The 13,004-nt window shown below is 42.8% G+C and overlaps 1 protein-coding gene across 1 annotated transcript in view; it reads right to left on the minus strand.

Annotated features, from left to right (window-relative positions):
- The window catches only part of LOC124803009 (thyrostimulin alpha-2 subunit), a 348,758-nt gene that overhangs the window by 140,149 nt on the left and 195,605 nt on the right, over window positions 1-13,004 (minus strand). The gene's annotated exons all lie outside the window — the stretch shown is intronic.

A 13,004-nucleotide genomic window follows, 5' to 3' on the forward strand; every position in this document is an offset into this window, starting at 1 on the left:
CTATCCACATTCTCAACTGAGGATGATACGGCGGTCGGATGATCCCGATGGGCCACTTGTGGTCTGAAGACGGAAAGTTTTTTTTTTTCCTTTTTTTTAAGGACTTAAGATCAAATAAGGCAGTATGGATGGTTAACATTCTAGCAGAATTTCTAAAATCATTGGGGGAAACGGCAACAAAACGACTATTCGCGTTGCTGTTTAGAATGTACGAGTCCGGTGACACTATCTGACTTTCGGAAAAATATCATCCACACAATTCCGAAGATTGTAAGAGCTTATAAGCGCGAGAATTGTAGCATAATCAGCTTAACAGCTCATAGATCCAAGATGCCGACAAGAATAGTATACAGAAGAATGGAGAAGAAAACTGACGAGGTGGTAGATGACGATTAGTTTGGCTTTAGGAAAGGTAAAGGCGCCAAACAGCAATTCTGATGTGGTTGCTAATGGACGCAAAACTAAAAAATCAAGACACTTTCATAGGCTTTGTAGACCTGGAAAAAGTTATCGCATAATCTGCTTGACAGCACATGTATCCAAGATTCTGACAAGAATAATATACAGAAGAATGGAGAAGAAAATTGACGAGGTGCTAGATTTCGATCAGTTTGGCTTTAGGTAAGGTAAAGACGCCAAACAGCAATTCTTATGTTGTGGTTGATAATGGAAGCAAAACTAAAGAAAAATCAAGGCACTTTTATAGGCTTTGTCGACCTGGAAAAAGCGTTCGACAACATAAAGTGGTGCACCATGTTCGAAATTCTGTGAAAAACAGGGGTAAGCTATAGTGAGAGACGGGTTATATACAATGCGTACAAGAGCCGAGAGGGAATAATAAGAGCGGACGACCGAGAACGAAGTGCTCATTGTCAGATTAAAAAGGGGGTGAGACGGGGATGTAGTCTTTCGCCCCTAATGTTCAGTCTCTACGTTGGAAAAGCAATGATGGAAATAAAAGAAAGTCTATAGTGTGGGACTATAATTCAACGTGAAGGGATACCAATGTACGATTCGCTGATGACACTGGCATCCTGAGTGAAAGTGAAGAAGAATTACACGATCTGCTGAATGGAATGAACAATGACTACAGAATATGGATTGAAAGTAAAACAAAGAAAGACGAAAGTAATGAGAAGTAGCAGAAATGAGAATAGCGAGAAACTTAACATCAGGATTGATGGTCACGGAGTAGATGAAGTTAAGGAATTCTACTACCTAAGCAGTAAAATAACCACTGACGGACGGAGCAAGAAGGACAACAACAGACTAGCAATGGCAAAAAGGCATTCCTGGTCAAGAGGTCTACTAATATCAAATATCGGCCATAATTTAAGGAAGAAACTTCTGAGAAAGTGCATTTAGAGCACAGCGTTGTATGGTAGTGTGGGAAAACTGGAACAGAAGAGAATCGAAGTATTTGAGATGGTTGCTACAGACGAATGTTGAAAATTGGGTGGACGGATAAGGTAAGGAATGAGGAGGTTCTGTGCAGAATCGGAGAGGAAAGGATTATGTGGAAAACACTGATAAGCAGAAGGGGCAGGATGATAGTGCATCTGTTAAGACATGAGAGAACGACTTCGTGGAACTAGAGGGAGCTGCAGAGGGCAAAAACTGTAGAGGAAGACAGAAATTGAAATACATGCAGCAAATAATTGAGGACGTAGGTTGCAAGTGCTACTCTGAGATGAAGAAGTTGGCACAGGAGAGGAATTCGTGACGGGCAGCATCGAACCAGTCAGAAGATTGATGACCTAAAAAAAAAGTGTTCATGTTTCCATCCAGATATGTTTCCTCGAATTATTTACCGCAAACACCTGAATGGTCCTTTAACATGATCATGTTCTAAGAGCGACGTTCATAAGTAATGCAAATAATTTTTTTCTTAGTCTGTTTCGGTTGGAAAATGCAGAATTTGTTGCGGGACATCGCGGAATATTCCTGCTTCAGCCCGTATAGTTTCATTAAGTTCTCTCAGGTTGCGACGCTACACGTAGCCTTCAAACGGTGGTGTATTCCAAGCAGACAGCTATCATTGAGTTCTTTTGGCGGAAAACTAGAGCAGCACAGATATTCATAGGCCCTTGCAGGCTGTCTACAGAGACCTGGCGGTGGACATAAGTACGGTGGGTCGTTGGGCGAGGCGTCTGGCACCACCACAACAAGGTGGCACAAACCTGCCCTATCTGCCACATGCCGGCCGGCCGCACACAGCTGCTAAATATTGCAACTTTAGAAAGTGCGGACGCTCTCATTCGCGGCAATCGACGGAACTCAGTCAAAACCTTCCTGAACAACTGGGCATCTCTGTTGGTAGTGCAGATACACTCATCCATCAGTTGTGGTAGACAAAGCTGTCTACCCACTGGGTTCCTCGCCATGATTTGCTCATGAAGAGCAACGAAGGACCGTATGTGCAGAGCCGCTTGAGCGTTATAAGGCTGATCGTGGCAATTTTTGGTGGAACGTCGGCACAGGCGATGAATCGTGTATCCATCACTTCGAAATGGAAACAGAACGGTAATCCATGGATAGGCGCCACAGCATCTGTCCTCGGAATCGTATACAGCGCCACCCGCAAATGCTAAAGTCATGGTGATGGTCTTCTGGGATTCTGAAAGAGCTATTCTGTTTCATTACCTTCCCCATGGTGCAACGATCCAGTCTGAAGTGTATTGTGCTATCCACAGGAAACTGAGACTACGACTTCAGCGTGTTCGTCGTGGTAAAATTGAGAACAAACTTCTCCCTCTCCATGACAACGCAAGGCCTCACACAAGCCAGAGGACTTCATTGGATTGTTTTTCCTCATTCAGGACTTCGCACCTTCCGATTTCCACCTGTTTGGCCCAGTGAAGGAAGCACTCCGCGGGAAGCAGTGCATGGATGATGGGGAGGTTACTGCTGCAGCAACACCTTGGCTCCGACGTCGGCTTGTAGAGTGGTACCATGTGGTCATGTAGGGCTTCCCAGTAAGTTAGCATAACGCCGCTCTATTGAACGAAGGTTATGTTGAAAAATGGGGTTTTGTAGCCAAAAGAGTGAGGTATACTATGGCGCATTGAAATCCTGAATAACATCAACGTGCTTCCAGAAAAAGTGTTTTTCACTACATACTGAAAGCTCCTCGTATCTCTCGGTAGATCTTTTTTTAAAAGAGATATTCCTGCTCATTGTCCTCCACGTCAAACTACATTAACATTAACGTTTTGGCCAGTGAGATTTTGTGCTGTCTGTCGAAACTGACTGATCGTCAATGTTAGTACTATTCGTACATGTTAGATGAATACCACTTTTTTGATTCCTGATATGTATCCGTATCTTGAGATGTGAAGGAAAGTACGGAACTGAAATCCTCTAACAGAGGGCAAACGGTCGGATTAGATGAGAGCGAGGAAGGAATTCGGCGCTTTTCTTTTAAAAGGAACCATACCACGTTCAGCGAAAATGAACAAAAAATAATTTGAAGTTAAAATCATCTGGGTTACTAGGCCGCGTCATATTTCCGTGTCAGTGCTCTAGCAGTAGTGGACACCGGAAGATCGTGAGGTAGATCCCAGCAGAGGGGTCGTAACGTCGATTAGTTTAAGGGAAATATGACGAGGCCCAACAACCCAGAAGATTTTAACTTCAGTGACAACGACCACGAAAGCCTGCAGACCTACGTTAAAAATAATTTTGTCACAATAAATTTTCTCTTTGCTTCAGTGACGCAAATCACTTTAGATAAATGGTGAGGAGACAAGCCCACGCGATTCTCCATGTTTACCTCCTCCTTGGGGCAGCGTAGTTCGCAGAAGGATACGGGGGTGGAATGTGTATCATTGTCGTTTCGGGGAACCAGCCATCCATCATCAGACTGCGTGCGGATCCAAGGAGCGAGAGAGCAAATAACATTCCGAACGGCAGATTTCGGTGCGTGATTTATCAAGAGGGCTAATACTTTTTTATGTGTAAAGGCAAAAATAAAAAATGAAAGCACGTGTGGGACATTCTATTGCTCAGCTATGCTCAGAAACACATTGTAACAGCGCATAGGAACCCTGTAGTTTCTCAGATGATGTAGTTCATTCGTCTTGTCAAATGTCTCGACTTTCTGCTTCAAAGGGCAGTGGGCAGAGGTATAACAGTATAACAAAAGTCTGTGACTTTCTTAAATATTTTCGATTTTATCTTCCTGTGCCGTCGGTTTATGTTCTTTCCATTATGATTATCGAAATCTTTGCTTGAGCGTCTATGAATGAACATTGTGTTAAAGAAAACCGAGCATCAACGAAAAACGAAGCCCTTAGATTGTTAACTGGAAGTTCTCGACTAAATCCAGATTTTCGTGCCAGGAATATATTTCCATTACAAATTGATTTCATCGTCGGGGGTGGTAATTGGCTCAGATCAAAAGACATTGCAGCATAATTTGAAGGAATTCCTCTCTAAGTTTTTCTGCAAGCACGGCTATAATGAAGTACGGCAAAATACTGACACGAGTTATTTAAGGAAAATGAAAAAAAAAAAACTGGTGGATGCTGAGCTCTGTTATTATCATTCTGCGTTCCAAAAAAATGTACAAACAGACAAACAATACTGACCCTACGGCACATCTTAGGAAATAGGCTGAAGAATGGCAAATCTATGTTAATAATATTTGGAGATTTAGGGAAAGATTTTAACAATGTTGACTGGCATACACTCAATTCCAAATTACGAAGGTAACAGAGATAAAATACAAAGAGTGAAAGTCATCTACAACTTGCACAGTAACATGAAAGAGGAACGTGAATGAGAAGTAATAGTTGAGAGGGCCGTAGCAAACTCCAGATGCTATTCTGCCTGTGCATTGAGCAAAGAGTAAAAGTAACCAAGGAAGAATTAGCAAACACAATTAAATTCAGGCAAGAAGAAAACTTTAAGGTTTATCATTTTATTGGCTGTGTGTCATAGATGCCTAAGAGCCTGGAAGAGAATATCAGAATGCATAGTGTCTTGAAAAGAGGCTATTAGATGAACATCAACAAAAGTAATAGGGTAATGGAGTGCAGTGGAAGTAAATCGGTCAATAGTGAGGGAATTAATTTAGTAAATCGGACACTAAAGGTTACAGATGACTTTCCCTATTTGGGCAGCAAATTACGTAACGATGGAAGAAGTAGAAGACACATGATGCTCACTGGCAATAGCAAGAAAAGTATTTCTGAAAAAAGAAATTTGTTAATATCGAAAATAAAATTTGAGTTGTAGGAAGTCTTTTCTTGAAGGTATTTGTTTGGAGTTTAGCCTTTTACGGAAGTGTAACGTGGACTATAAACAGTACAGACAACAAGAGAACAGAAGCAGTTGAGACGTTATGCTACAGGAGAATCCTAAATATTATTCGTAGATCGAATAACTTACGGACTTGGAAAATGACGAATTAAGAAAAAAGGAAATTTAGGACACACCTTATTAAGAGAAGGGGTAGTAGACATGAAATGGTTTGCACAAGATAGACTAGGGTGGAGCCTGCAACAAACCAGTTTTCGGACCGAAAACCAGAATAGTAACGAGCACGTAGTGTTGTGCCTTCGGATGATTGTCATATCTTGTGGTCCGACAACTCGTTTGTTTTCTCTGGCTGTTAGAACATATTACAAAAACATCTATGTACGAATTAGAACAACATTAATGCTCTTCTGTAGGATGCAGCTTCCCAGGTGCCGTCATCGCAGGAGGCTGAAAGGTTTTCCCTTTATACCTGCACACACTACATTGAAATCAGGGTTGAATCTCGGGCTCGTACCTCAGCCTTTCCCTGGGAACACTGTCACATTTTCAGCACCCCAGCGTTTTTATGTACATCATGTATTTTGACCTTTACGATTCTCGGATTTTCTACTTTCCTAAGGAAAATCCACATTAGAACATAACGTTACAGGAATGTGCACTGATTAGCCAGAACATTATGACCACCGACCTATTATCTATATAAACCCGTCCAGGCGATAGCAGCGTCACATGGTGAGGAATGACTGCTAGTCAGACACACGGAATGTGCATGTAGTAGCAGCGAGCGAGCTGTCCGTGTGTAGAATGGGGAAGGCTCACTATCTATCTCAGTCTGACCGAAGATACATTGTGATGGTCCTGAAGCTCGGCACGAGCATTTCGGAAACTGCACGACTGGTCGGGTGTTCGAGGAGTGCTGTGGTGTGTCTTCAACACGTGGCAAAACCAAGGTGGAACCACATCCAGACGTCGTGGGGTTGGGCGGCCGTTCCTCATGCACACCGAACATTCCTAACGATGAGCTCCGCAGCCGACGACCCATGCATGTGCCAATATTGACGCCACGACATCGGCAACTACGACTGAAAAGGACGGTGACCATCGGAACTGGGAGGGCGCGATTCCGTCGTCATCCAAGTGAGCAGTTCAGTGACACCTGTACTGCGGGACGGAGACAAGCTGGCGGCGGTTCCACTATGCTCTGGGTGACATTCACGTGGGCATCCACGAGTCCAGTGGACCTCGTGCAGTACACTATGATGGCCATGGAGTATCGTGCGCTGTTTGCAGACACGTACATCCGTTCATGGCGATCAAGGTTCCTGACGGCAGTAGCAGTTTTGAACAAGGTAATGCGCCATTTCACAAGGCCACGATTGTGTTGGAGTGGTTCTAGAAACACAGTGGCGAGTTCCAGTTGATGTGCTTCCTCTCCCACCCCCTCCAATCTCCCCCTCAGTCCCTACCCCCCTCGCGGTCAACTCGCCAGATTTGAACTCGATCGAACACACCTGGGTTGTGACTGAACGTGTCGTCAGAGCTGATCGTCTCCCTCCCCGAAATTTATGGGAATTAGCTGACTTGTGTGTGCAGATGTGGTACCAGCTCCCTCCAGCTACCTACCAACGCCTAACTGCTTTCATGGCATGACGCATCCGTGCCAGAAGTGGACATCCCAGTTATTAGGTAGGTAGGTAGTATCACTGTATTTTATCAACAACATTTATAAAGTAAACATAGTAATCGAAAAACAGTAACCCAAATGCTCATTACATGCTGAAATGAAACATTTGAGAAAATTCCGTTTTCCTTGAGTTCGAGCGATGTTTGATACAGATCCGATCTGTCGCCTGGTGAACAGAATATGAGCCCAGCTTTATATTTCATGACTTATTGTTATTTTCTTCTGTCTTGTCGTTTGTGAGCTACAGAAATGTAGCGACAGACCGTAAAAAATGATACATAATTTTCGTGTCTTTTCAGCATTGTCTGTATGTCGTTTGACTGTATGTGTACAACGAAAATTCTTTCAGTATATAAATCATCTGGTGCACGATGTCAGAAGCACCGTGAGGCTTCTTGTTGAATACGCTGTCATATATAGAAAAGTTGCAACGTTAGAAAACTGTTGCGAAATGCAGGAAGACCAGCAGACGATCGGCGCTTGGTACAAGGGCAGTCAACCTTCAAAGTAAATATACACTCAAAATATCCACGGGTGTACTGCCGGTCTACAGTGTCCAACGGGCACAATATTTCGGCGATTATACATGTCGCCATCATCAGGTGAACTGACGGACTGAGCTCCTGTGAACGTGCCGGCACGGAGATCCGTACGCTAAGGCTGTTCAGAGCGAACTGGGTTCGGTCGCGGCGGCGGCCGATTTAAATACCCTCCGTCCGCGGCGCGCTCAATCCGCCGTCAGCGCCCCGCGCCACGGTCGCGCGGTGGAACAGATTGCGACGGCGTCTGAGATGACGTCGGTGTGATGGCTCTGTCCGCCGTGGTCGTCACAACTATACGTTTGCTCGATTTATTCTTGATATATACACTGCTCTGCAAACCTCAAGGACGAGATAGATAACAACGACGTGGAAATAAATGAAAATGCGGGAGCATGATGCCACAGTCGGGCACAGAGAGTTGGACGTTATATGGTGTGATGCCAGCGTTAACGTAACGCCAAATGTGGCTAGCCCCGCAACTCGAGGCCATCAGAAGAACAGAAAAAGACGGCGTGCGTACGTGTGTCCGTCAGCGAGAAGTTACGGTGGACTGTAGTGGTGTTCTTCAGTACAACATTTAGATGACTTCACGTGGGGCAGAGTCATTGGAAAACTGGGAAAAGGACGAAGTGCGACGATTGTTTGGTTTCATCCACATTATAGTTTCACGAGCGAGGGGAACTTTCCGAAGCACAGACAATGCTGCCTGAAGAGAAGAGGTAAAAATGGAAATGTCGTGTGGCTAGGGCCTCCCGTCGGGTAGACCGTTCGCCTGGTGCAGGTCTTTCGATTTGACGCCACTTCGGCGACCTGCGTGTCGATGGGGATGAAATGATGATGATTAGGACAACACAACACCCAGTTCCTGAGCGGAGAAAATTTACGACCCAGCCGGGAATCGAACCCGGGCCCTTAGGATTGACAGTCTGTCACGCTGACCACTCAGCTACCGAGGCGGACAAGAGAAGAGGTGATCGATCACGGTAAGTGCAGCAACAGATGATCACTGCATAGTGAAACAGCCAAGAAGCGACTCATTTCAAGCAGCAAGTGCGATTGCAACTATATTTAACAGAACTGCAAGGTATGCCACTTGACGCTCCACAGTGGCAAGAAGATTTTATCAAGATGGTCTCTTTGCCCGACGACCAGTTTCTTGTGTTCTGTTGAGTTTGGCACAGCGCGATACCGTTTGTGATGTTGCCAAGAACATAGGAACTCCACCAAGGAGGAGTGAGACCGCGTGTTCTTCTGGGGTGAGATCAGACAGATTCCGTCTGAGTAGTGATTCCGGGTGTACCCTCATACAGCGAGAGGTGGGAATACAAAATGCGCACAGGAAACAATATCGAACATGACCCTTTTAGTGGTTTATGTGTTATGGTGTGAGGAGACATATTTTTGGAAATCTTTGAGCACGAGACACTCACCGCTCAGAGTTACTGTGATAATCTACTTCTTCCCCATGTGCATCTTTTCAGGCATGCACGCGGCCCTGACTTCATTTTTACGGATGACGATGTACGACCACTTCGAACACAACAGGTGGAGGAGCTCTTGGAACGAGAGAATATTCGGCGAATGAACTGGCCTGCTCGTTCCTCCGATTTAAATTCCATCGAGCAGGTCTGGGATGCACTGGGTAGATGTATTGCGCCACGTCCATATGCACCAATGGTCATGCAGCAGTTGTCAACCGCTGTGGTGGACGAATGGAACGCCCTGCCACAAGAACCTTGTTGATAGCTTGGGAACATGTTGCAAAGCATGCGTTGTTGCCCGTCGCGATCACACGTCCTGCTAGGGACCTTGTCCCGTCTTTTTAAAGTCCAGAAGATAATCATAAATAGCAGTAACTTCAGCGTAATTATTGTCACAGAATAAAATTGCACAGGCCAACGAAAATATTTTTTAAAAACTTTTTCTACTTTGATAGCTGATCTTTATAGATTTTTATGAGCTGAATCCAAATCTAGCCTTAGTTTCTTTGTATCACCCATAGTTTTCGAGCAATATGCTTTTCACTATATAGTATAAAAATCCTATATGGTAAACTGGGAAATTAATTAAACCCTTTGTTACAACATAAGCATGGTTGGTATTTACAATAAGCTACTTAAAACAATGATATATGTTAATAGGTGTTTCACTTGTCAGCTGGAATTGGTTTGCATTTTCTTTCTCGTTTTTCTTTGAAGCTGCACACACTTCTCGGTGAAGTAACCAACAGAAGTCCGCCATCATGTTGGTGTTCCAGCGGCCTTGGTAGCGTTTTTCCATCACTAGTTTTGGATGAATCAATAAACAGCCTCCCGTCTTCCTTTTTGTATTCACTACCAACCAGACTGGGAATGTCTGAGCAGTCCACTAAATCACCTTCTTGTTGAAAAAACTTGGAAAATTGCTGCTCTCTATTTCTATACACGTATATGCTGGCTCCAAGTGCCAATAAGTTCTTTTCTTTTAATCTAGAGCCAGGCAATTCAGCTTTTTTTTCATTAAACCCAGATCCCTAACCGAATCTTTAAGCTCAGTCCGAGTAAACAATTTGGGCTCCAGACTTTCTTTATTACAATGGAACTCATCATCATCTGGTTCATCTAAATCAGTCTGTACATCAGAAAATACTTCTGTTGGAATAGAATTTAAATCATCTAGTGGTTCAGGAACCAGCAAATCTACACCATGCCCTACTGGTCGGATGACGGATGGAAGGTTAGGGTAGCTTATTAACTTCTTGTTTTTCGAATTATGACCAGTAATATCAACACTGAAAAAGTATCAATCATCGGAATGATTTCTTGGCTCCCTCCATAGCATAGGAACAGTCAATCTAAAGGCTTTTTCTCCTTTTTGGACCATTTTCTCAGATCTTCAACACATACATAACCCTCCTTATGCGTCGCCCAAGATTTGTCTTGATCACCAAGTTTAGATCCGAAGTATGATAGATAAACTTTTTTCACAAAGTCTATAATGTTTCTTTGGTGTTTTTAATCACATATTCACCACAAATATAACAAAAACTGTTAAACACAACACCATCTGTTAACACATAAATAGAATCGACCTTTTTTTGCCAGCAAATGTTTTTCTGCAGTGCTGCCAACGTCTTATACATTGAAACTCCCTGGCAGATTAAAACTGTGTGCCAGACCGAGACTCGAACTCGGGACCTTTGCCTTTCGTGGGCAAGTGTTCTACCACTTTCCCGCGAAAGGCAAAGGTCCCGAGTTCGAGTCTCGGTCCGGCACACAGTTTTAATCTGCCAGGAAGTTTCATATCAGCGCACACTCCGATGCAGAGTGAAAATCTCATTCTGTCATCTACATTCATTACACCTCCTTTTAAAATATTTTAACTGCATAAAAGCTGTTAAATTCTTTAAATAAATCGCTGAATTTGATAAATTTAGCTGTAAAATGTGAAGAAATGGTGGGTGATACAGTATCATATTTGGAGTTCCGTTGTCGTTGCCGTTCGTCTCGTTTCTAATTTATTTCAATTAACTTCTATACTACACTGCAGAAGTTCTTTCTATGTATGAATCAAGTTTCATTGCCCCATGTTACTTGAAAGTAAGTTTTGCGCGCCAGTGTATTATTATGTGTTGTGGCACTGGGAGCTAAATAATTTCATGTTAATATGCATTTCAACTAAGGTAACATACGATTCTATATCTATCCTCTCTGTTCCTTTCCGTTTTATTTCTTACATTTGTGGTGCCAGAAATACTCTCCAAAATTTTACAGATCCTGTCAAATACGTTCATTAAACGTGTATTGGCAAATTTATGTTCGGGTCACCAAAGCATTGCTAATCGTTGCTATTCTTATACTATCTGTTTGTTCAATTAATTTAACCAAACCTATTTCTCAATCTTTTCCTATCATCTCAAGCAACAGTAGGCTTAGAAAGCCCTTTGTTAAACTTCTATCTGTATATTTTCGTATTACATCGTCGATCTGCATTTTGTACTGTATACCATTTACCAGAGGACTGGAAAAAGTTAAACGCTATTATGGTAAACCAAGTGACTTTTATTGAATGGTACACTGAACTTTAAAACGACGTAGGCACTTGACAATATTTTTCAACATAGTCGCCAAGTCTCTGTAAACAACTTTCGGATCGTTCTATCAGTCGTTCAGTTCCTCTGCGACAGATATCCATTCTGTGGTCGCGGAGCCATTCGTCCTCTTCGTTGGAAAATCGCTTTCCTCCCAAATGTTCCTTCAGCTTACCGAAAAGATGGAAATGGTATCGTGCCGAACAGTTGGCCTTCCCGATAAGCATCACTCAAGTTTGTGCGGCCTTACTCATTTTGTTGGCACCATTTGACTACGGCTGGACGCGGCATTGCATTTGGTCTACATTACTCTGCAACCCAAATTAAGTGCCTGGAGATGGTTTATCGAACCATCTTTCAGATCCTTCTCTACCGTCGCATTCTATAACAGCGCGCAGGGAAAATGAACACTTCAATCTTTCCGTGCGAGCTCTAATTTATCTTATTTTATTATGATATTATTTCTCCCTCTGTAGGTAGGTGCTAACAAAATATTTTCACGCTCTGAAGAGAAAGTTGGTGATTGTAATTTCATAAGAAGGTCTTGCCGCGGCGAAAACGTCTTTATCTTAATGACTGCCACCCCAATTCGCGTATAATATCCATGGCACTCTCTCCCTTATTTCACGATAATGGGAAACGAGCTGACCTTCCTTGAACTTTTTTCTGTCCTCCATCTGTTCTGTCAGATGCGGATTCCACACTGTACAGCAGTATTCCAGAAGAGGGCAGATAAGCGTAGCGTAAACAGTCTTTAGTAGACTTGTTAAATTTTCTTAGTGATCTGCTAATAAATCGCAGTCTTTGGTTTGGTTTCCTCAAAACAATATGTGATCGTTGCAATTTAAGCTGTTCGTAATTGCAATCCCTAAGTATTTACTTAAGTTTACAGGCTTCAGATTTGTGTGATTTATCGTGTTATTGAAATTTAGCGGTTTTCTTCCAGTACTCATGGCGATGACTTCACACTTTTCATCGTTTAAAGTCAATAACATCACACATATATCTAATTCTCAATGTCAGTGAAATTCAGCAGTAGTAGCGTAACTTAAGATGTTATTTTATTTGATTTTGAAGGCTGCGGCGTTTCACGATGCAATATTCAGGCCCCATATGGCATAATGAAATGCTGAAACTGGTAGCCTTCAAAATAAAATAAAATAACATCTTAACTTACAAGGGCTTTGGTGTATTTCATTGACAGTGAGAATTACTTAACCAACCGTTTTCCATTCTCCATAACAGACCAACAGAGATACAGATATCTTCTCGAAATAATTTTGCAATTTTTTTGGTCATCTGACGACTTTACACTCAACTCTAAAATTTCATGGTGAATCTGTGTACAATTTCGACGTTTTACGCCAAAGAATCGAACTTTCCCAGGTATTTCGAGTTTGCAGTATGTTTCCAGTTACCATGTCATTTCAATTGCACACCGTGATGT

Source organism: Schistocerca piceifrons, chromosome 6 (genome assembly GCF_021461385.2).
Source record: "Schistocerca piceifrons isolate TAMUIC-IGC-003096 chromosome 6, iqSchPice1.1, whole genome shotgun sequence".
NCBI classification, from domain to species: Eukaryota; Metazoa; Arthropoda; class Insecta; order Orthoptera; family Acrididae; genus Schistocerca; species Schistocerca piceifrons.